Raw genomic sequence first — 13,224 nt, 5'->3', positions numbered from 1 at the left:
TTATAGGACATTCCATCCAAAAACAGCAGATTACCCTTTCTTCTCAAGTGCACACGGAACATTCTCCAGGATAGATCACATCTTGGGTCACAAACCAAGCCTCAGTAAATTTAAGAAAATTGAAATCATATCAAGCATCTTTCCTGACCACAATGCTATGAAATTAGAAAAGAATTACTGGGAAAAACCGTAAAAACCACAAACACATGGAGGCTAAACAATACGTTACTAAATAACCAAGAGATCACTGAAGAAGTCAGTGAGGAAATCAAAAAATACCTAGAGACAAATGACAATGAAAACATGATGATACAAAACTTATGGGATGCAGCAAAAGCAGTACTAAGAGGGAAGTTTATAGCTATACAAGCCTACCTCAAAATACAAGAAAAATTTCAAATAATCTAACCTTACACCTAAAGGAATTAGAGAAAGAAGAACAAACAAAACTCAAAGTGAGCAGAACGAAAGAAATCATCAAGATCAGAGCAGAAATAAATGAAACAGAAACAAAAAAAAACAATAGCAAAGATCAATAAAACTAAAAGCTGGTGCTTTGAGAAGATAAACAAAATTGATAAACCATTAGCCAGACTCATCAAGAAAAAGAGGGAGAGGACACAAATCAATAAAATTAGAAATGAAAAAGGAGAAGTTACGACAGACACCACAGAAACACAAAGCATCCTAAGAGAATACTATAAGCAATTCCATGCCAATAAAATGGACAACCTGGAAGAAATGGACAAATTCATAGAAAGGTATAACCTTCCAAGACTGAACCAGGAAGAAACAGAAAATATGAACAGACCGATCACAAGTAATGAAATTGAAACTGTGATTAAAAATCTTCCAACAAACCAAAGTCCAGGACCAGATGGCTTCACAGGTGAATTCTATCAAACATTTAGAGAAGAGCTAACACCCATCCTTCTCAAACTCTTCCAAAAAATTGCAGAGGAAGGAACACTCCCAAACTCATTCTACGAGGCCACCATCACCCTGACACCAAAACCAGACAAAGATACTATAAAAAAAGAAAATTACAGACCAATATCACTGATGAATATAGATGAAAAAATCCTCAACAAAATACTAGTAAAGAGAATCCAACAACACATTAAAAGGATCATACACCATGACCAAGTGGGATTTATCCAGGGATGCAAGGATTCTTCAATATATGCAAATCAATCAATGTGATACACCATATTAACAAACTGAATAAAAAACATATGATCATCTCATTAGATGCAGAAAAAGCTTTTGACAAAATTCAACACCCATTAATGATAAAAACTCTACAGAAAATGGGCAAAGAGGGAAACCACCTCAACATAATAAAGGTCATATACAACAAACCCACAGCAAAAAACATTCTCAACGGTGAAAAACTGAAAGTACTTCCTCTAAGATCAGGAACAAGACAAGGATGTCCACTCTCACCACTATTATTCAATATAGTTTTGGAAGTCCTAGCCACGGCAGTCAGAGAAGAAAAAAACATAAAGGGAATCCAAATCAGAAAAGAAGAAGTAAAACTGTCATTGTTTAAAGATGAGATGACACTATACATAGAGAATTGTAAAGATGCCACCAGAAAACTACTAATCAATGATTTTGGTAAACTAGCAGGATACAAAATTAATGCACAGAAATCTCTTGCATTCCTATACACTAATGTTGAAAAATCTGAAAGAGAAATTAAGGAAACACTCCCATTTACCACTGCAACAAAAAGAATAAAATACCTAGGAATAAACCTACCTAGGGAGACAAAAGACCTGTACTCAGAAAACTATAAGACAATGAGAAAAGAAATTAAAGATGATACCAATAAATGGAGAGATATACATGTTCTTGGATTGGAAGAATCAACATTGTGAAAATGACTATACTACCCAAAGCAATCTACATATTCAATGCAATTCCTATCAAATTACCAGTGGCATTTTTTACAGAACTAGAACAATAAACCTTAAAATTTTTATGGAAACACAAAAGATTCCAAATAGTCAAAGCAATCTTGAGGGGAAAAAATGGAGCTGGAGGGATCAGACTCCCTGACTCAGACTATACTACAAAGCTACAGTAATCTAGACAATATGGTACTGGTACAAAAACAGAAATATAGGGGCTTCCCTGGTGGCGCAGTGGTTGAGGGTCCGCCTGCCGATGCAGGGGACAAGGGTTCGTGACCCGGTCTGGGAGGATCCCACATGCTGCGGGGCGGCTGGGCCTGTGAGCCATGGCCGCTGGGCCTGTGTGTCCGGAGCCTGTGCTCCGCAACGGGAGAGGCCACAACAGTGAGAGGCCCGCGTACAGAAAAAAAAAAAAGAAATATAAATCAATGGAACAGGATAGAAAGCCCAGAGATAAACCCATGCACCCATGGTCAGGTAGGTAATCTATGACAAAGGAGGCAAGGATATACAATGGAGAAAGACAGTCTCTTCAATAAGTGGTGCTGGGGGACGGCTTCCCCGGGAAAGCGCACGGAGTGCCCTGGGCTGGTGCAACGTCACGCTGGCCTCTGCCGCCACAGGCCCGCCCCGCACTGCGTGCCCCTCCCTCCCCTCGGCCTGAGTGAGCCAGAGCCCCCGAATCGGCGGCTCCTTTAAACCCATCCTGTCTGAGCGAAGAACGGACGCCCTCCGGCGACCTACGTGCAGAGGCGGGGCCAGGTCCAAGGCTGAGACCTGGGAGCTGTGAGAGCAGAGAAGAGACAGGGAAATCTCTCTGTGCAGCCTCGGAGGCAGCGGATTAAAGCTCCACGGTCCGCTTGAAGTGCCCTGCGTCTGTGGAGTGCATGAATGCAGAGCGAAGCATCCCAAATTGAGGAGGTGGACTTTGAGGACAATATTTAAGATTTTTTCTCCTTTTCCTCTTTTTACAACGAATTATCTCAAATTGAGGAGGCGGACTTTGAGAGCAACATTTTCGATTTTACTCCCCCTGTTCTCTTTTTGTGAATGTGTATGTGTATGCTTCTGTGTGAGATTTTCTCTGTATAGCTTTGCTTCCACCATAGGTCCTAGGGTTCTATCCATCTGTTTTTTTGGGTTTTTTTTTTTCAATAATTACTTTTTTATTTTTAATAATGCTACTATATTTTATACTTTATTCTATTTTACTTTACCTTCTCTCTTTCTTTTTTCCTACCTTCCCTTCCTCCCTCCCTCCCTCCACCCCTTTCTTTCTTTCCTTCCTCCCCCACTCCCTCCCTTCTTCCTTTCACTCTTTCATTTTCTTTCCTTCCTCCCACCTTGCTTTCTTTCTTTCTTCCTTCCTTCCTTTCTTTCCTTCTTCCTTTCTTTCTCTCTCTTTTTCTTTCTTCTACTAATTCTTTCTTTCTAATTTTTCTCCCTTTTATTCTGAGCCAGGTAGATAAAAGGCTCTTGGTGCTGCAGCCAGGAGTCAGTGCTGTGCCTCTGAAGTGGGAGAGCCAACTTCAGGACACGGGTCCACAAGAGACCTCCCAGCTCCATATAATATCAAGCGGCGAAAATATCCCAGAGATCTCCATCTCAACACAAGCACCCAGCTTCAGTCAACGACCAGCAAGCTACAGTGCTGGTCACCCTATGCCAAGCAACTAGCAAGACAGGAACACAACACCACCCATTAGCAGAGAGGATGCCTAAAAACATAATAAGGCCACAGGCACCCCAAAACACACCACCAGACGTGGACCTGTCCACCAGAAAGACAAGATTGAGCCTCAACCACCAGAACACAGGCACTAGTCCCCCCACCAGGAAGCCTACACAACCTACTGAAACAACCTTAGCCACTGGGGACAGACACCAAAAACAACGGGAACTATGAATCTGCAGCCTGCAAAAAGGATACCCCAAACACAGTAAGATAAGCAAAATGAGAAGACAGAAAAACACACAGCAGGTGAAGGAGCAAGATAAAAACCTACCAGGCCTAACAAATGAAGAGGTAATAGGCAGTCTACCTGAAAAAGAATTCAGAATGATGATAGTAAAGATGATCCAAGATTCTATTTCCATGATCCAAAATCTTGGAAATAGAATAGACAAAATGCAAGAAACAGTTAACAAGGACCTAGAAGAGCTAAAGATGAATCAAGCATCGATTAAAAACACAATAAATGAAATGAAAAATACTCTAGATGGGATCAATAGCAGAATAACTGAGGCAGAAGAACGGATAAGTGAGGTGGAAGATAAAATAGTGGAAATAACTGATGCAGAGCAAAATAAAGAAAAAAGAATGAAAAGAACAGAGGACAGTCTCAGAGACCTCTGGGGCAACATTAAATGCACCAACATTCAAATTATAGGGGTTCTAGAAGAAGAAGAGAAAAAGAAAGGGACTGAGAAAATACTTGAAGCGATTATAGTTGAAAACTTCCCTAATATAGGAAAGGAAATAGTTAATCAAGTCCAGGAGGCACAGAGAGTCCCATACAGAATAAATCCAAGGAGAAATATGCCAAGACACATATTAATCAAACTGTCAAAAATTAAACACAAAGAAATCATATTAAAAGCAGCAAGGGAAAAACAACAAATAATACACAAGGGAATCCCCATCAGGTTAACAGCTCATCTCTCAGCAGAAACTCTACAAGCCAGAAGGGAGTGGCAGGACATAATTAAAGGGATGAAGGAGAAAAACCTGCAACCAAGATTACTCTACCCAGCAAGGATCTCATTCAGATTTGATGGAGAAATTAAAACGTTTACAGACAAGCAAAAGCTGAGAGAGTTCAGCAACACCAAACCAGCTTTACAAGAAATGCTAAGGGAACTTCTCTAGGCAAGAAACACAACAGAAGGAAAATACCTACAATAACGAACCCAAAACAATTAAGGAAATGGGAATAGGAACATACATATCAATAATTACCTTAAATGTAAATGGATTAACTGCTCCCACCAAAAGACACAGATTGGCTGAATGGATACAAAAACAAGACCCATATATATGCTGTCTACAAGAGACCCACTTCAGACCTAGAGACACATACAGACTGAAAGTAAGGGGATGGAAAAAGATATTCCATGCAAATGGAAATCAAAAGAAAGCTGGAGTAGCAATTCTTATATCAGACAAAATAGACTTTAAAATAAAGACTATTACAAGAGACAAAGAAGGACACTACATAATGATCAAGGGATCGATCCAAGAACAAGATATAACAATTGTAACTATTTATGCACTCAACATAGGAGCACCTCAATACATAAGGCAAATACTAACAGCCATAAAAGGGGAAATCGACAGTAACACACTCAAAGTAGGGGACTTTAACACCCCACTTTCACCAATGGACAGATCATCCAAAAATAAGGCAATACAAGCTTTAAATGATACATTAAACAAGATGGACTTAGTTGATATTTATAGGACATTCCATCCAAAAACAACAGAATACACATTTTTCTCAAGTGCTCATGGAACATTCTCCAGGATAGATCATATCTTGGGTCACAAATCAAGCCTTGGTAAATTTAAGAAAATTGAAATTGTATCAAGTATCTTTTCCGACCACAATGCTATGAGACTAGACATCAATTACAGGAAAAGATCTGTAAAAAATACAAACACATGGAGGCTAAACAATACACTACTTAATAACGAAGTGATCACTGAAGAAATCAAAGAGGAAATTTAAAAATACCTAGAAACAAATGACAATGGAGACACGACGACCCAAAACCTATGGGACGCAGTAAAAGCAGTTCTAAGGGGGAAGTTTATAGCAATACAATCCCACCTTAAGAAACAGGAAACATCTCAAGTAAACAACCTGACCCTGCACCTAAAGCAATTAGAGAAAGAAGAACAAAAAACCCCCAAAGTTAGCAGAAGGAAAGAAATCATAAAGATCAGAACAGAAATAAATGAAAAAGAAATGAAGGAAACGATAGCAAAGATCAATAAAACTAAAAGTTGGTTCTTTGAGAAGATAAACAAAATTGATAAACCATTAGCCAGACTCATCAAGAAAAAAAGGGAGAAGACTCAAATCAATAGAATTAGAAATGAAAAAGGAGAAGTAACAACTGACACTGCAGAAATACAAAAGATCATGAGAGATTACTACAAGAAACTCTATGCCAATAAAATGGACAACCTGGAAGAAATGGACAAATTCTTAGAAATGCACAACCTGCCAAGACTGAATCAGGAAGAAATAGAAAATATGAATAGACCAATCACAAGCACTGAAATTGAAACTGTGATTAAAAATCTTCCATCAAACAAAAGCCCAGGACCAGATGGCTTCACAGGCAAATTCTATCAAACATTTAGAGAAGAGCTAACACCTATCGTTCTCAAACTCTTCCAAAATATAGCAGAGGGAGGAACACTCCCAAACTCATTCTACGAGGCCACCATCACCTTGATACCAAAACCAGGCAAGGATGTCACAAAGAAAGAAAACTACAGGCCAATATCACTGATGAACACAGATGCAAAAATCCTCAAGAAAATACTAGCAAACAGAATCCAACAGCACATTAAAAGGATCATACACCATGATCAAGTGGGGTTTATTCCAGGAATGCAAGGATTCTTCAATATACGCAAATCAATCAATGTGATACACCATATTAACAAGTTGAAGGAGAAAAACCATATGATCATCTCAATAGATGCAGAGAAAGCTTTCGACAAAATTCAACACCCATTTATGATAAAAACCCTGCAGAAAGTAGGCATAGAGGGAACTTTCCTCAACATAATAAAAGCCATATATGACGAACCCACAGCCAACATCGTCCTCAGTGGTGAAAAACTGAAACCATTTCCACTAAGATCAGGAATAAGACAAGGCTGCCCACTCTCACCACTCTTATTCAACCTAGTTTTGGAAGTTTTAACCACAGCAATCAGAGAAGAAAAGGAAATAAAAGGAATCCAAATAGGAAAAGAAGAAGTAAAGCTGTCACTGTTTGCAGATGACATGATACTATACATAGAGAATCCTAAAGATGCTACCAGAAAACTACTAGAGCTAATCAATGAATTTGTTAAAGTAGCAGGATACAAAATTAATGCACAGAAATCTCTGGCATTCCTGTACACTAATGATGAAAAATTGAAACTGAAATCAAGAAAACACTCCCATTTACCATTGCAACAAAAAGAATAAAATATCTAGGAATAGACCTACCTAAGGAGACAAAAGACCTGTATGCAGAAAATTATAAGGCACTGATGAAAGAAATTAAAGATGATACAAATAGATGGAGAGATATACCATGCTCCTGGATTGGAAGAATCAATATTGTGAAAATGACTCTACTACCCAAAGCAATCTACAGATTCAATGCAATCCCTATCAAACTACCACTGGCATTTTTCACAGAACTAGAACAAAAAATTTCAAAATTTGTTTGGAAAAACAAAAGATCCCAAATAGCCAAAGTAATCTTGAGAACGAAAAACAGAGCTGGAGGAATCAGGCTCCCTGACTTCAGACTATACTACAAAGCTACAGTAATCAAGACAGTGTGGTAGTGGCACAAAAACAGAAAGATAGATCAATGGAACAGGATAGAAAGCCCAGAGATAAACCCACGCACATATGGTCAACTTATCTTTGATAAAGGAGGCAGGAATGTACAGTGGAGAAAGGACAGCCTCTTCAATAAGTGGTGCTGGGAAAACTGGACAGGGACATGTAAAAGTATGAGATTAGATCATTCCCTAACACCATACACAAAAATAAGCTCAAAATGGATTAAAGACCTAAATGTAAGGCCAGAAACTCCTATCAAACTCTTAGAGGAAAACATAGGCAGAACACTCTATGACATAAATCACAGCAAGATCCTTTTGGACCCACCTCCTAGAGAAATGGAAATAAAAACAAAGATTAACAAATGGGACCTAATGAAACTTCAAAGCTTTTGCACAGCAAAGGAAACCATAAACAAGACCAAAAGACAACCCTCAGAATGGGAGAAAATATTTGCAAATGAAGCAACTGACAAAGGATTAATCTCCAAAATTTATAAGCAGCTCATGCAGCTGAATAGCAAAAAAACAAACAACCCAATCCAAAAATGGGCAGAAGACTTAAATAGGCATTTCTCCAAAGAAGATACACAGACTGCCAACAAACACATGAAAGAATGCTCAACATCATTAATCATTAGAGAAATGCAAATCAAAACTACAATGAGATATCATCTCACACCAGTCAGAATGGCCATCATCAAGAAATCTAGAAACAATAAATGCTGGAGAGGGTGTGGAGAAAAGAGAACACTCTTGCACTGCTGGTGGGAATGTGAATTGGTACAGCCACTATGGAGAACAGCATGGAGGTTCCTTAAAAAACTACAAATAGAACTACCATATGACCCAGCAATCCCATTACTAGGCATATACCCTGAGAAAACCATAATTCAAAAAGAGACATGTACCAAAATGTTCATTGCAGCTCTATTCACAATAGCCTGGAGATGGAAACAACCCAAGTGTCCATCATCGGATGAATGGATAAAGAAGATGTGGCACATATATACAATGGAATATTACTCAGCCATAAAAAGAAATGAAACTGAGCTATTTGTAATGAGGTGGATAGACCTAGAGTCTGTCATACAGATTGAAGTAAGTCATAAAGAGAAAGACAAATACCGTATGCTAACACATATATATGGAATTTAAGAAAAAAATATGTCATGAAGAACTTAGGGGTAAAACAGGAATAGAGACACAGACCTACTGGGGTTGGGCTTGGGGATATTGGGGGGGGCTGTGACGGGGTGGGGGAGAGGCATGGACGTGTATACACTGCCTGGCGTGGGGTGGATGGATGGTGGGGGGTGGCCACGTGGCGCGGGGGGATCGGCTCGGTGCTTTGTGGCCGCCTGGAGGGGTGGGATGGGGAGGGTGGGAGGGAGGGAGACGCAGGAGGGAGGGGATGTGTGAACAGATGTATATGTATGACTGATTCACTTTGTTGTAAAGCAGAGACTAAAAAAAAAAAAAAAAAAAGTGGTGCTGGGTAACCTGGACAGCTATATGTAAAAGAATGAAATTAGAACACTCCCGAACACCATACACAAAAATAAACTCAAAATGGATTAAAGACCTAAATGTAAGGCCAGACACTATAAAACTCTTAGAGGAAAACATAAGAAGAACACTCTTTGACATAAATCACAGCAAGATCTTTTTTGACCCACCTCCTAGAGTAATGGAAAGAAAAACAAAAATAACCAATTGGGACCTAAGGAAACTTAAAAGCTTTTGCACAGAAAAGGAAACTAGAAATAAAACGAATACGCAACCTTCAGAATGGGAGAAAATATTTGCAAATGAATCAATAGATAAAGGACTAATCTCCAAAATATATAAACAGATCAAGCAGCTCAATATTAAAAAAACAAACAACCCAGTCAAAAAATGGGCAGAAGCCCTAAACAGACATCTCTCCAAAGAAGACATACAGATGGCCAAGAGGCACATGAAAAGCTGCTCAACATCACTAATTATTAGATAATGTAAATCAAAACTACAGTGAGGTATCACCTCACACTGGTTAGAATGGCATCATCAGAAAATCTACAAACAATGAATGCTAGAGAGGATGTGGAGAAAAGGGAATCCTCTTTCACTGTTGGTGGGAATGTAAATTGATACAGCCACTGTGGAGAACATTATGGAGGTTCTTTAAAAAACTAAAAATAGAACTACCATATGACCCAGCAATCCCACTACTGGGCATATACCGCGAGAAAACCATAATTCAAAAAGACACATGCACCCCAATGTTCACTGCAACACTATTTACAATAGCCAGGTCATGGAAGCAACATAAATGCCCATCGACAAACAAATGGATAAAGAAGATGTGGTACAAATATACAATGGAATATTATTCAGCCATAAAAAGGGACGAAATTGGGTCATTTGTAGAGACGTGGATGGACCTAGAGACTGTCATACAGAGTGAAGTAAGTCAGAAAGAGAAAAACAAATAACGTATATTAACACATATATGTGGACCCTAGAAAAATGGTACAGATGAACCAGTTTGCAAGGCAGAAATAGAGACACAGATGTAGAGAACAAAGGTATGGACACTAAGGGGGGAAGGTGGGGTGTGGTGGTGGTGGTGTGATGAATTGGGAGATTGGGATTTACATGTATACACTGATGTGTATAAGATAGATAACTAATATTGAACATGGAAAAATTAAAGAATGATTAAAAAAATAAAAAAACAAAATGGAGTACTTTGTAATTCAAGTCAACTCCATAAACATTTATCATGAGACTACAATAGTCTTTACAGATCTACACAATTTATACTTGGTTTTCTAATTTATGATTAATTTGATTTCTCTAGAATAGAATGTCCTGGCCTTCAAACTGTTTAATCATCTAATGTGAATAAATCTTTTTGTGAATAAATAAAGTCACTATGGTTGATTAGAAAGTAGAAAAAACCAGAGTTATTATCTGTCACTAGATTCTAGGAATTTGCATCTTTATATCAACGAAGATTTTTTTCCAGGTGCCATTTATGTCAGTTATCAATTTATTGCCTCTCAGCTCCAAATCCACCCTTTCTTTATGTTCTCCAATAATGGAGGTGGACTCTATAAATATTTCTCCTAGCCATCTGGTCCAATCGAAGACTTTATCACCAGAGGGTGCTGGAGGGACACGGAGAAGGAAGAGGTGTCTCCTCCTGGTCACGTGCACTCATCTCATGGGGCTCCTGCAGTAGGTGGGGCTCTTTTCAGCAGTTTTGGTGACCAGCAGCAAGTGGCCCCTGAAAGCTTGCCCCAGCACCATGCTCTGTGGCGGCTTCACAGCAGCCTGGTCACAGGATGCCCATAAATGGTTTTTCCTTGCACACTCTCCTCCGGGGATTTCATAGGGAGGGCTGCCAGCGAGGCACCTTGCCTTGGATGGCTTGAGTGAGTTCTAAAATATGGCAGTGCCCTGATATCAGCGTCCTCCAGCACTCCAGGAGGTGGACTCCTAGAGACCCCGCCTGTGTGACACCCTGGGGGACTTCCCTGTCATCTTGTGAGCCACACTGCACCCTCTCCAACCAAGTCTGGATCTCAGTCCCGGGTGGGGGTGGCCTCTTGCTCAGTGCTCCATCTCAGTTCTAGGAGTGATATCTGTTCTTTACAGTATCTGCTATTTCTGTATTTTTTAGGGTCTCTTTCTCTCTTGCAAGGCAATCTCCCATGACTCCAATCCCCTGTTAATAATTCTTTTTTGAAAATATGCAACTCTTCACAAATCTGCATGTCATCCTTGCACAGGGAGCATCCTAATCTTTTCTGTATTGTTCTAATTTTAATATATGTGCTGCTAAAGCAAGCACGATAGTTCTTTACGTTGCACTTTCCCACTTCAGATTACTGTGCAGTTTTTGTCTTTTTATTGGACCCTAATACATCATTAAATAAGCCATTCTTTTTCATTTGCATGGCAACATTATGAATCATTTTGTAATAGTTTCTATCTGCTACTAGATCTGCTCTATATATTGTAAGTCAGTACCTAGTCCTTTTGAACCACATTTTATATTTTCTTCCTTCAATAAGTTTTGGTTTAGATATTTTGGAAGTGGCAAATCTGTGATATCTTTGCCCAGTCTCTTTTAGAATGGTGTGGCTCCAGTGCTATGGTATTTGAAAATGGGTGAAGCCTTTTTGACATTTCATTTCATTGGAGGAAATTTGATGCTCCATTTGGTGGAATACCTTTACTATAGGCATTCCCCAAATTATTGAAACTTGGAAAAAACATCCCTTGAATATCCACAAGGAACATATTTGAGTTTTTTATTTTACATAGACTTTCTTCAAGTAGCTTCAAAGCAGTAAAGTGTATTTTCAGAGTAGAAGCATTCACATGCCACTTAATTCCCTACATATATAAAAGTCTGACCTCTTGGGCGTCTTAGGACCACATTAAGTCCATATTGTCTAACACCACAACATTGAGAAGGCATAAAAGGGAATCCAAGTGTCTAGACCAGAAGGATGATAGAGAAGGGTACAAAAAACCTGTAGCAGTAAAAGCATTGTCATCATCTTTAAAAATTCATGGAGAAGTAGAGAAGTGTCACTAAAGAAAAGATGGGTTCATTCTATCCTGATTTTCAAAGAGAAAGAAAGGAGATATATTCCAAGAGATAAAGCCAGTGCTTTGATGTCAATTCCAGCAAGGATTATTGAGCAAATAATATGAGACCCTTGGGGGGAAAAAGTCAGTGGTCACCAAGATATAGTAGCTTGTATTCTCTAAAACTGAGCTTTGTCAAAAGAAATTCATCTCTGTTGCTGAAATATCATTAAATCACAATGATGATGATGATTAATAATAATAATAATAATAAAAACTAGCAGTATGCTTTTTAATAAGTATAAATGTAGAATCTAGCACATAGACTGAAATGATCAATCATGCAAATATAGAATGGAGAAGGGAGTCATGATGGATTTTACCTGACTTCAAGCTCACAAGTTTTAAGTAACTGATTAGACTACTGAAAAATTCCGAAGGCAGCACTTAGTAGCACAAAAAGCCTGGGTTTTGGAGTCACATGGATGCAGTTTGAATCCCAACTTCACCAGGTCTTTGCTTGGACAAGTGTAAAACTCTCTAAGCTTCAGCTTCCTAATCTATAAAATGGAGATTATATTGTCTACCCCACAGAGTTGGTTTGATGAGTAAAGAGATTATTTCCAACATTTACCACCACATGTGGCACACAGAAGGCACTCTACTAGTGTAGTGACTATTATTTGGAACTATATTGGTAGAAAGATGTGCTTTTCAAGTGGATAAACAGTCCCACTTGAAAATCTTCACTGGGTGAGACACGTCACTGTGTTAATTTCTGCCTACATATTAGAAGGGGAACATAAAAAAGTTATAGCATGTCCAAAGAAGGGCAACTGAAATGTTCAATTTCATATGATTTAAACACAGAATACAACTCAAAATTTTTATGTTCTAGATATTGGACCAGGCATTGGGATGAGAAACATGACTTACATTTTATGCTTATCTCCAGGAACTCAGAGAACAGTAATAAAGCTAGGTACAGGCAATCAAGCTGCAAAGGTATGGGCATTTTAAAAGAAGAAATTTCTCATAATCCAAGAAATATTCCTGGCAACGCGAATAGTACACAGGTAGAACCTGGTGTATTCAGGGTGATGGCAAGTACTTGGAATGACTAGATGGCAGGGT

General features: G+C 38.8%; 1 protein-coding gene across 1 annotated transcript in view; it reads right to left on the bottom strand.

Annotated features, from left to right (window-relative positions):
• Positions 1 to 13,224, bottom strand: part of GADL1 (glutamate decarboxylase like 1) — a gene marked incomplete at both ends in the record, with an annotated part of 183,101 nt that overhangs the window by 87,638 nt on the left and 82,239 nt on the right. The gene's annotated exons all lie outside the window — the stretch shown is intronic.

The sequence above is a fragment of the Mesoplodon mirus genome (genome assembly GCF_964341445.2).
Source record: "Mesoplodon mirus genome assembly, chromosome: 12".
NCBI classification, from domain to species: Eukaryota; Metazoa; Chordata; class Mammalia; order Artiodactyla; family Ziphiidae; genus Mesoplodon; species Mesoplodon mirus.
The sequence above is the reverse complement of the archived record's forward strand: the minus strand, read 5'-3'. Positions and strand labels throughout refer to the sequence as shown.